This window comes from Arachis hypogaea, chromosome 14 (assembly GCF_003086295.3).
Source record: "Arachis hypogaea cultivar Tifrunner chromosome 14, arahy.Tifrunner.gnm2.J5K5, whole genome shotgun sequence".
Classification (NCBI taxonomy): domain Eukaryota; kingdom Viridiplantae; phylum Streptophyta; class Magnoliopsida; order Fabales; family Fabaceae; genus Arachis; species Arachis hypogaea.
In genome coordinates, this window is record NC_092049.1 from 134583819 (window position 1) to 134594598 (window position 10780).

Here is a 10780-nt window from a genome sequence, read left to right on the forward strand (position 1 = left end):
ACCTACTATAACTGGGATTATAAAGCAACTCAATAAAAAATCAGTTAGTGATGATAATAATAATAAACTTTGTGACACTAGTTCATTAGTTAATTATACTAAATTAAAGCTTAATATCTTAAATATAAATGAAATTATTATTTTTTAACCAAAAATTTGGTCAAAATTAAATAACAAAGTGTATTATTTATCTATTAATATTTTTTATTATAAAATCAATATATTTTTTAAATTAACACTTAAATAGTCTTATTTGCTTGTAACAACAATTGTTTAGTCATAAAAGTACTTTAAGATATTATTAAAGATATAATTATTTATTTATTTTTTTCTATTCATTAAATTTTTAGAGAGATAGTAACATAACATATGCCATAAATAGATGGCATCTCTAGTACCTATCGTTGTGTTGGTTAGGGTAATTATATAAATATTAAAATTAAAGTGATCATTTTCTTTTATAATAAAAAAAGTGATAATTATTTTTTTTACATTTCGGTAAGATTTTTAATTTTTTTAATTAAAAACATTGTTAAATAAAATGAAATATGAGATTATACAAATTTGATCACTTAATTTAATGAATGATTAGGACTAAACTTTAAAATAAAACTCCTCATGTGACTCAATTATTTTTCCCACTCCTTTTTCCGCATGCTCCTCCCACTACGCGCCAATCAAAGGCATCAACAACCGTGATTCTTGTATAATGGGTCAGGTTTTCTTTTCTTAATACAATGCTTTTCTTAAGATATAAATCGCGGGTAGGTGATTTATTTATCTGTTTAAATAAGTATAAAAATTTTAAATAGGTTAATAATTTATTAACTAATGATAAATTTTTAAATAAAGATTCGAACTATAATAATTTAGTCCTTAATTAGTCGAATTAAAAAATACTATAATAATAATAATAGCCTATTTCTTATGGCATAGTACTTCATTTAGCAGTCATTTAACATAAACTTTCGATAACGACAAGTTCGAAGCACAAGTTCTAATCAATCTAATTTCATGGACACTCAAATTAAACACTGATTTGGTACAAGAGAATCTCATGCTATCATGATAACACAAAAGTTGTGAACTTGCCACTTAACAAACCTTAGAATTCAAGAAGTTTACCAGAAACAAAAAAGTGTTTTTAAAAAAATAAATATCAGCTATCGGAAGAAGATCAATTAAAATTGTCTCTAAACTCAAGTCTTCAACCTCAGCAGGATGGCTACTTAAAGAAAATGCATGACTCCAATGCGTGTAATAATAATCGCTGTCATGCTGTTCATATTGGTGACGCTATCATGATATGTATATATATTTGGAAAGATTCGTAAATTTAATGCCCATTTTGGTTTCAAATGTAATGTTTATATTTTTGGTTCAAAATATAACGTCCAACACATTTGTGATATCTTTTTTTCTTTTTTTTTTTTTTTTACGTTTTGGTTCAAGTCTGTGATATCTCTCTTAATAAATATGTTGATTTGGATTTCTCATATTTGTGGGGAATGTGACTCACACTAACCCGTTAGCCGCTAGTATTCTGCTTAGAATGATTGAGAATTGTGCAAAATTTAATAAACACCTCTGTTTCTGAATTGGGATTTTTCTTCCGGTGGCCGTGAATCAGTGGATGATTTGGGGAAAATAGAACGTGCTTCCTCTGTTTTTTGTATTTCAGACATTTCGTAAAATAAATAGAAAAATAAATTATCTCCAAGTGTTTGGGAATATAGTGTTAGAACTCAGAACATAGCATCTAGTCATTAACTATCGTAATAAAAATATATTGTCTCCGTCAAGATTTTCTTGCCAGTCACAATACAGTGAGACAAATCTAACGTAAAATCGTAAATAACATGTACTGCAAAAGATATTGTATATTGTAAAAGAAAAGTAATAAAAACTTGTAAACACATTATTTTGGTTGAACATTGAACATTAATTTTATTGAGTGAGCATTTTAAAGTTAACCCTTCAACTTATCTGCATCATGAGTGTTGTTACGGCCTGGCCAGAGTCCTTGCGGGTCGACCCGACCCGGACGCCACCCGAACCGGACACATGCCCCACAACGACCTCGGACACGCGTCCAGGAGAGCTCATGCACAGCTGGGGGGTAACCTTCCTAGAAACATGGGCCTGCTCTCATCGGGTCCACCTCTGACAGGTATACAAAGGGGGAGGCTTGCACTCCCCCAGAGGTACGTCATATACTCTATCACCTTATCCGCCTGCACACCCTACTGACAAGAGCGTCGGAGTGTCTTTGCAGGTGGCACCCCTCCTCTCTCTCACTCGAAGTACTCGGGACCTCGCACTCCGCTGGCCGACAGTCCACGACTCGACGAGCCCCAATCATCATCTCGGATCACAACCCGAACCGTTCAGTAACCGACCTACCGAACATTGGCGCCGTCTGTGGGAATTGATTCGTCGATGGACTTCGTGCTAGTCCAAACTGGGACGGGATGCGAGGCCGCGCCCCCTGTGCCTGGGGGAGGCGCCGTTGCGACGGAAACTCGACAACAACAGAGGTCGCCTCCAAGGGACACGACGCAAACTCACGAAAGACGCCCCTTCGGAGGGACCGGCGACAACCACGCCAGGATAATGCAAGAGCTACGCCACAGGATGCAGGACTTGGAACGCAGGCTAACAGACAGAGAACGCGACTAACGCACTCTGGAGCGAAGCCCCACCAGTTCTCGCTCGAGGAGCCGCTCAAGGCGCACACCCAGCCCCCAGTATGAGTCAGAAAGCACAGGAGAACGGGGACGCGCCAGAAGAAGAAGTCGAGACCCCATCATTTACGCCAGGCGCGAAGGGCGGCGTACCACGAACCGAGGGGACGAAGACGCCCGTCGAGAGAACGACGAAGGGAGAACGAACACTCGGGGACACGTGATAATAGGGGCCACCCCATTCCACCGCTCCATACTCGAGGTCCGGCTGCCAAAGCATTTTGACAAGCCGACGGACATGAGGTACGATGGAACGCAGGACCCCTGGAGCATCTAACGGCCTTCGAGGCCAGGATGAACTTAGAAGGAGTAGGAGATGAGGTAAGATGTCGCGCCTTCCCGGTTACTCTGGCGGGGCCTGCAATACGGTGGTTCAATAACCTCCCGCAGGGCTCGGTGACCCAATTCTCCGACATCAGCCATGCCTTCCTGGCTCAATTCACAACCAGGATCGCAAAAGCCAAGCACCCGATCAATCTGCTTGGGGTGACCCAAAGAGCCGGGGAGCCGACCTGGAAATACTTGGACCGTTTCAACGACGAGTGCTTGGAAATTGACGGTTTGACGGACTCGGTGGCGAGTTTATGCTTGACGAATGGGCTCCTGAATGAGGATTTCAGGAAGCACCTTACTACAAAGCCAGTCTGGACAATGCAGGAGATCTAGTGCGTGGCTAAGGAGTATATCAACGACGAGGAAGTAAGCCGGGTCGTGGCTGCCAATAAACGGCAGCCCGCCTACAACCAAGCCCGGCACCACGAAGGCAGAGAGAAAACAAGGGAACACGCCAGGGACGGCGGCCCGAGCAAAGCCTCGGAGCCATTCCCCCGAATCGGAAAATTCACCAATTACACCCCCCTCACGGCACCGATCACGGAAGTCTACCAACAGATAGCAGAGAAGGGGATACTGACGAAACCCCGACCTCTGAAGGGCAGGACGGGTGGAGACAAGAGCCTCTACTGCGAATATCATAAGGGATACGGACACAAAACCCAAGACTGCTTCGACCTAAAGGACGCCCTGGAGCAGGCAATCAGGGACGGAAAACTTGCCGATTTCTCCCACCTTATAAGGGAGCCGAGGAGACGCAATTGGGATCAGGAAGGCGAAGACAACCCCCGGGCAGCAAGACAACGCCGAGAACCAGAGAGGGACGACCACGGTCTCACGGTGGTGAACGTAGTAACAGCGAGGAACTCCGCCCCAAGGTCGAAATCAGCACAGAAAAAAGACGCCAAGATCCTTGCAGTCTCCTCCTCGTCTGCCAGAAGTTCTCGGGTACTCCCATCCATTTCCTTTGGCCCCGAAGACCGATGGTTTGATGAGATGCCAGAAAGTCCCCCCATGGTCATCACGGCCAGGGTCGGAACCGGCCTCGTCAAGCGGATCCTAGTGGATACGGGAGCAGACTCGAACATCATGTTTCGGAATGTCTTTGATGCCCTAGGACTACGAGATACCGATCTGGCGACCCACCAACACGGTGTGGTAGGATTGGGAGACCACTTCATCAAGCCGGATGGAATCATCTCGCTCCCGACCTCCGTGGGGCAAGGGCAAAAGCGAAGGACTATGATGGCCGATTTTGTAATCTTACGAGATTCTACAGCTTACAATATTATCTTGGGGAGGAAAACCATCAACGACCTGGGGGCCGCCATTAGTACGAAGCTGCTCGTGATGAAGTTTGTTGCTGATGACGGATCCGTAGGATCCATCAGAGGAGACTTGGAAACGGCGGTCGCCTGCGACCACGCCAGCCTCTCTCTCAGGAAAAAATCCAAAGAAGCTTCAGGAGTTTTTCTCGCCGACCTGGATGCCAGGATAGAAGATAAGCCCAGAGCTGAGCCAGAAGGGGACTTGGAGAAATTTAGGGTTGGTGAGGGGGACGAGAAGTTCACGTTTATAAACAGAAACCTTCCCCATGAATTGAAGGAGCCTCTTATGGAGATGATCAGAGCCAATGCCGACCTCTTCGCTTGGACGCCAGCCGACATGCCAGGGATAGATCCCTAACTCATGTCACACCATCTGGCCGTCAAACCAGAAGCCAGGCCAGTGGCCCAAAAGAAGAGAAAGATGTCGCAAGAAAGGGCAGAGGAGGTGGCCAGGCAGGCGGCCAGCCTCCTTGAAGCGGGGTTCATCCGAGAATTGGACTACTCGACCTGGCTGTCGAACGTAGTTTTGGTGAAGAAACATAATGGGAGGTGGAGAATGTGTGTAGACTACTCTGACCTCAATAAGGCATGCCCTAAGGACTGCTACCCCCTGCCCAATATTGACGCACTCGTCGACGCAGCGGCGGGGTACCGGTATCTGAGCTTCATGGACGCCTATTCTGGGTACAACCAGATACCGATGCACCGACCCGACGAGAAAAAAACGGCATTCATAACGCCAGAAGGGACCTATTGCTACAAAGTAATGCCATTTGGTCTAAAAAACGCTGGCGCCACATACCAGAGATTGATGAACAAAATATTCAGTGAACTAATAGGCAAGACAGTGGAAGTCTACGTGGACGACATCCTCGCAAAAACCACACGACCAGACGATCTCCTGAGCGACCTGGGGGGCGTATTTGCGTCCCTCCGGCAACACGGCATGAGGCTTAACCCGCTCAAATGCGCCTTTGCTATGGAGGCCGGGAAGTTCCTGGGATTCATGATCACCCAAAGAGGGGTAGAAGCAAACCCCGAGAAGTGCCAAGCGATTCTCCAGATGAAGAGCCCGGGTTGTATCAAAGACGTCCAACGATTGGCCGGAAGGCTGACGGCTTTATCCCGTTTTCTCGGTGCATCGGCAGCAAAAGCCCTACCCTTTTTCAATCTGATGAAAAAGGGAATAGCATTCGAATGGACCCCGGCGTGCGAGGAGGCATTCAACCACTTCAAGGAGATCCTAGCAGCGCCTCTTGTGCTCGGGAAGCCCAAGGCCGGAGAATCACTCTACCTCTACCTGGCAGTAACAGAGGAAGCGCTCGCATCGGTGCTTGTAAGAGAAGAAGGGAAAACTCAGCAGCCGGTCTACTTCGTCAGTAGGGCTCTGCAAGGAGCCGAGCTGAGGTACAGCAAACTGGAAAAGCTGGCATTTACACTCCTAACTTCCTCCCAAAGATTAAGGCAATACTTCCAGAGTCACCGTATAGTCGTGAGGACGGACCAGGCAATTCGCCAGGTACTACAAAAACCTGACTTGGCTGGTAGGATGATGACCTGGGCCATCGAGCTTTCCCAATACGACTTGCAGTACGAGCCCCGGCACGCAATCAAGGCCTAGGCAATGGCAGACTTTTTGGTTGAGGTAACGGGTGATCCCCCCGAGGAAACGGGAACACGGTGGAGGCTCCACGTGGACAGGGCCTCCAACCAAACGTCCGGGGGAGCAGGGGTCATCTTAGAAATCCCGGCAGGAATTATATACGAGCAATCGACCAAGTTCGAGTTCCCTGTGTCGAACAATCAAGCGGAATATGAAGCTCTCTTAAGCAGACTAATGCTAGCGCGGGAAGTCGGGGCGTCGAAGGTCGACGTATGCAGTGATTCACAGGTCGTCACCTCACAGGTAAACGGAAGCTACCAAGCCCGGGACCCCCTCCTACAAAAATACTTGGAAAAGGTTAAAGAAATGACAAGTCAGTTCCAAGAGGTCACGATCCAGCACGTCCCAAGAGAAAGGAACACACGGGCGGACCTCCTGTCCAAATTAGCGAGCACAAAGCCAGGGGCGGGTAACCGGTCTCTCATTCAGGGCATGGCGAAGGAGCCAACGGTCGCCCTCCATCTGACGGAGTTAAGCCCCTCGTGGTTGGACCCCATTATAAACTTCCTGGAGCTCGGCAAATTGCCTGACGACGAGAAGGCTGCCAAAACATTGAGAAGGGAGGCGGCCAGATATGCAATCATACAAGGACAGCTGTTCAGAAAGGGGCTCAGCCAGCCCCTATTGAAGTGCTTGCATCCCGACCAGATGGACTACGTACTTAGAGAAGTCCACGAGGGATGCTGCGGCCACCATATCGGGGGCAAAGCCCTAGCAAGGAAGATCATCCGAGCTGGATACTATTGGCCATCAATGATGAAGGACTCCAAGGAATTCGTTAGAAAGTGCGTAAAGTGTCAACAAAACGCCAATTTCCACAAGGTGCCGGCCTCTGAACTGAGCCTTCTGACGACCACACGACCTTTCGCTCAATGGGGAATCGACCTCCTAGGACTCTTCCCGGTTGGCCCAGGACAAGTCAAGTATCTCATAGTGGCCATCGACTACTACACCAAATGGATAGAGGCCGAACCACTAGCCAGCATATCCTCCTCTAATTGCAGGAAATTCATGTGGAGACAGGTGATAACCCGATTCGGGATCCCGGATATCGTCATCTCGGATAACGGAACACAATTCACTGACAAGAAATTCACGGAGTTCCTCACCGGCCTAGGGGTAAAACAAAAATTTTCCTCAGTGGAACACCCCCAGACGAACGGAGAAGTAGAGTCCGCAAACAAGATCATCCTACTCGGCCTCAAGAAGCGCCTAGACAACAAGAAAGGCGCATGGGCCGATGAGGTCGCTTCGGTCCTGTGGTCCTACCGAACAACCGAGCAAAGCGCTACGGGGGAAACCCCTTTTCGCCTAACATACGGGGTCGACGCCGTGATACCCGTCGAAATCGGCGAACCGAGCCCGCGGCTACTGCTCGTAGGTGTGGACGAAGCGGTAGAAAAGGACCTGGTTGAGGAGACGAGGGAGATGGCCCATTTGTCAGAAGCGGCATTGAAGCAAAGAATAGCCCTGCGCTACAACGCTAGAGTCCTTAGGAGGGATTTTGGAGAAAGAGACCTCGTCCTGCGACGCAACGACGTCGGTCTGCCGACTCCTGGGGAAGGAAAGCTGGCGGAAAATTGGAAAGGTCCCTACAGAATTAGAGAGGTGCTTGGCAAGGGTGCCTACAAGCTTGAGAGACTTGACGGCAAAGAAATCCCTAGAACGTGGAACGCAGGTAACCTAAGAAGATTCTACTCCTGACTCGGGCAAACCGACCAGGAGGCCTAGCGGACTTATGTATGCTCGCTCTGATTGACATGTTAATTTCTAGTCACTTTTTAGCCATTTACTCTTATTGAATACTTGCCATATTAACGAGCTTGCCTAGCTGATGATTAATTCTCACTTGTCAAAACATCCTCCTTCTTATCCGTTACTTCCCAATACGCGTTTCACAACAATTGCGTCCTAAAATGGCAGCCCGGGACTGATCACCCCGGGAGCCAAATAGACCATAGCCACAATTAACGCGGCGACAACACGACCAAATCGGTCCGAATCGTTACCAACATAAAGACGACAAAACGGGCACAAGCAATAAGCCCATCACGAAAAGGCGTTAGCGAAAATAATACGACGAGCAAGGCGAAAGATTGTAACGGCCATTCGGCCAAACGACCAACCTAACATAAACGTTACGGAAGTGTCAAATTACAAAACACGCAACAAACGTTCAACCAATCTACATCAAAATGTCTAAGTTAAAAGAAGTCACTTCCTAGGCATGTCGACAATCTTGCCGTCTTGGATCATCTTGAAGACCCCAATAGCCGATGTGTCGAAGTCGGGAGCTACGATCTTCACTTGGGCTTTCAGGGCATCTTCAGTCATAGAAATCGCACTCTTCCCTTGCTCTTTGGTTGCTTTCAGCTTCTTCCGGAGCTCCTCGACCTCGACTTTAACGGCTTTAGCCGACGACACGGCTTGGTCACGTTCTTTCTCCAAGGCTGCTACCCGACCCTGAGCGGCGTTCAGCTGGCTCTCCAAGGTCATCTCCCGCTCAGCTAAACGGGCCACCGTCTCGTCGGAAGCCTTCAATTTTTCCTCGGCAGACGTCACCTTTTCCTCGGACGCCTTGAGTTTCTCCCCCATCTCGGACAACTGGCTCTGAAGCAGCTCAACCTGCACCTTGAAGTCATTGTTTGCCTTGACAGAGGACTCGAGCTTCCTCCGAAGGGACTGCATTCCCGACAACTCGAATTCAGCCTTTCGAGCTATCACGGCCCCCCGGAGCAAAGTCCGATACATCCATCTCGCCTGCCCGGCAAGATCGGTACCGTGGAAATGCTCCTCTGTCCCAGGAATCAGCTGCGAGTCAATAAAAGTTGTGGCATCAAAATTCCTCTCCATGATGGTGAGAGCCCCCTCCGGGCTCGAAGACGCCCTCCGCCTTTTAGGGGTGTGGATGAGCTCCACATCGTCATCTTCTGGAGGGACAGAGGGCGAGTGCCCGCCAACGATGACCTCGGGAGGGGGAGAAGCGTGCGCCCCCTCTTGGTTCTCACCCATCATCTCGGTATCCTGGGGAGGGGCCTTAATCTGGTCCTCCTTCTCCTCGGAGGGTCCAGCCGATTTCCCGGCATCCTTCTCCGCGGCCTTCTCGTCATCACTTTCTTCGAAGAAGGTCTTCATCAGGTTCTCAAGACCCGTCACTGTAGCAGACATCTCCACTGCAACAAACGGACAAACACATTAGCCGTTAGATAAGATAAAACAAAGAATAATAAACATCACAAAAATACAAAACAAGAAGACTCACGGATATAGCTCCTGGCGGCCTCCCGTTCACCCATAAGGAGATGAGGGTTCACGGGGTTCTTCTCAAAAAGAGCAAATAGCACATCGGCTATTTGCTTATCTACCGAGGACATCCTCTTATACGTTACCTTAATAAAAGGATTTGACCCCGCCCCAAAGCTCCAGTAAGTGGGGATGAGGCGCTCTCCCTCCAAGGATAACCAAAAGGGATGCCGACCTCTAACGGGACGGACTTTGAAAAACTTATCTTTAAACCCGTGGTAGGAATCCTCGAACAGACCAAAGATTCTCCTACCCTGGGCAGACCGGAAAGAAAGGAACCCTTTCCTCGCCTTCCCTTGTTTGGAAGGATTGGTAAGGTTGAAGAAGAAAAGGAAGACATCCACCGACACCGGCAGCTCGAGATACTCGCACACCATCTCAAAACAGCGGATAGAAGCCCAACTGTTCGGGTGGAGCTGCGACGGAGACACGGATATCCGATTCAAGAGTGACATCTGGAACTCGGAAAACGGAAGGCGAACCCCAACCTGGGTGAACATGGATTTGTAAAACCAAATCCAGTCGGCAATACGGGGAGAATGAAGATTGACCTCGTAAAGCCGCTCATGGGGGGCAGGCACGAAGGTCTCATAATTGGCCTCTTCGTCTGTTCCCCCGCACAAGTACCCGGCCTACCGGAACTCCGTCAATTCCGCCAGATCCATCTGGTTTGGCGAATCCTTTACATCCGAGGTTACCCAAGCGTACGGATCATAGCTGGCCGCGGAAGGGGAAGCCCGGGAGACGACACGAGGCATACCTACAGCGGGGTACCACTCCGTTAGTCTACGAGATCGGGAGCTCGGAAAATACCCAGAAACTATAATTCATCCTACTGAACAGTTAAGATCAAAGTATGGACCAAGCAACCCACCTAAAAATCTACCCTGGAATGGTACCCCTGCCCTAATACTCTACCTATCATCAGAAAGCCGTATAGCAACATAACAGTAAAAATGGCGAAACAAACGCATACAACAAGCACGCAAGAACAAAACAGAAAAGAGAAGGATTCTAGAAATACCTGAATTAATCGAAGGAACTTGAAAGTGGCTGAAGAGGCACAAAAACGCTTGAAACGGAGGAAATTTGGATATTAGGGAGAAAAGAAAGTGGGAATAGCAAAAGTGGGAACAAAAGAAATAAGAAACTGTTTAAAAACCGCTGCACGAAGCGCGAAGAGGCCAGGGGTAAAAGGGTCTTTGCACGCGGGATTTTAGTAACCCATTATGAGCATTCAATGCTCAGCGCGAAGAAAGAAGCGACGAAACGGTCGCCTTGGCAACCAAGAGACACGCGCACAGGGAGCACGTCACCCCCGCGAACAACCGATCTGGCGACAACACACGAACGAGGGAATCCCGCGCCATCGATGTCTCCCACGAACATCACTGGCGCGTTGGGGGCAC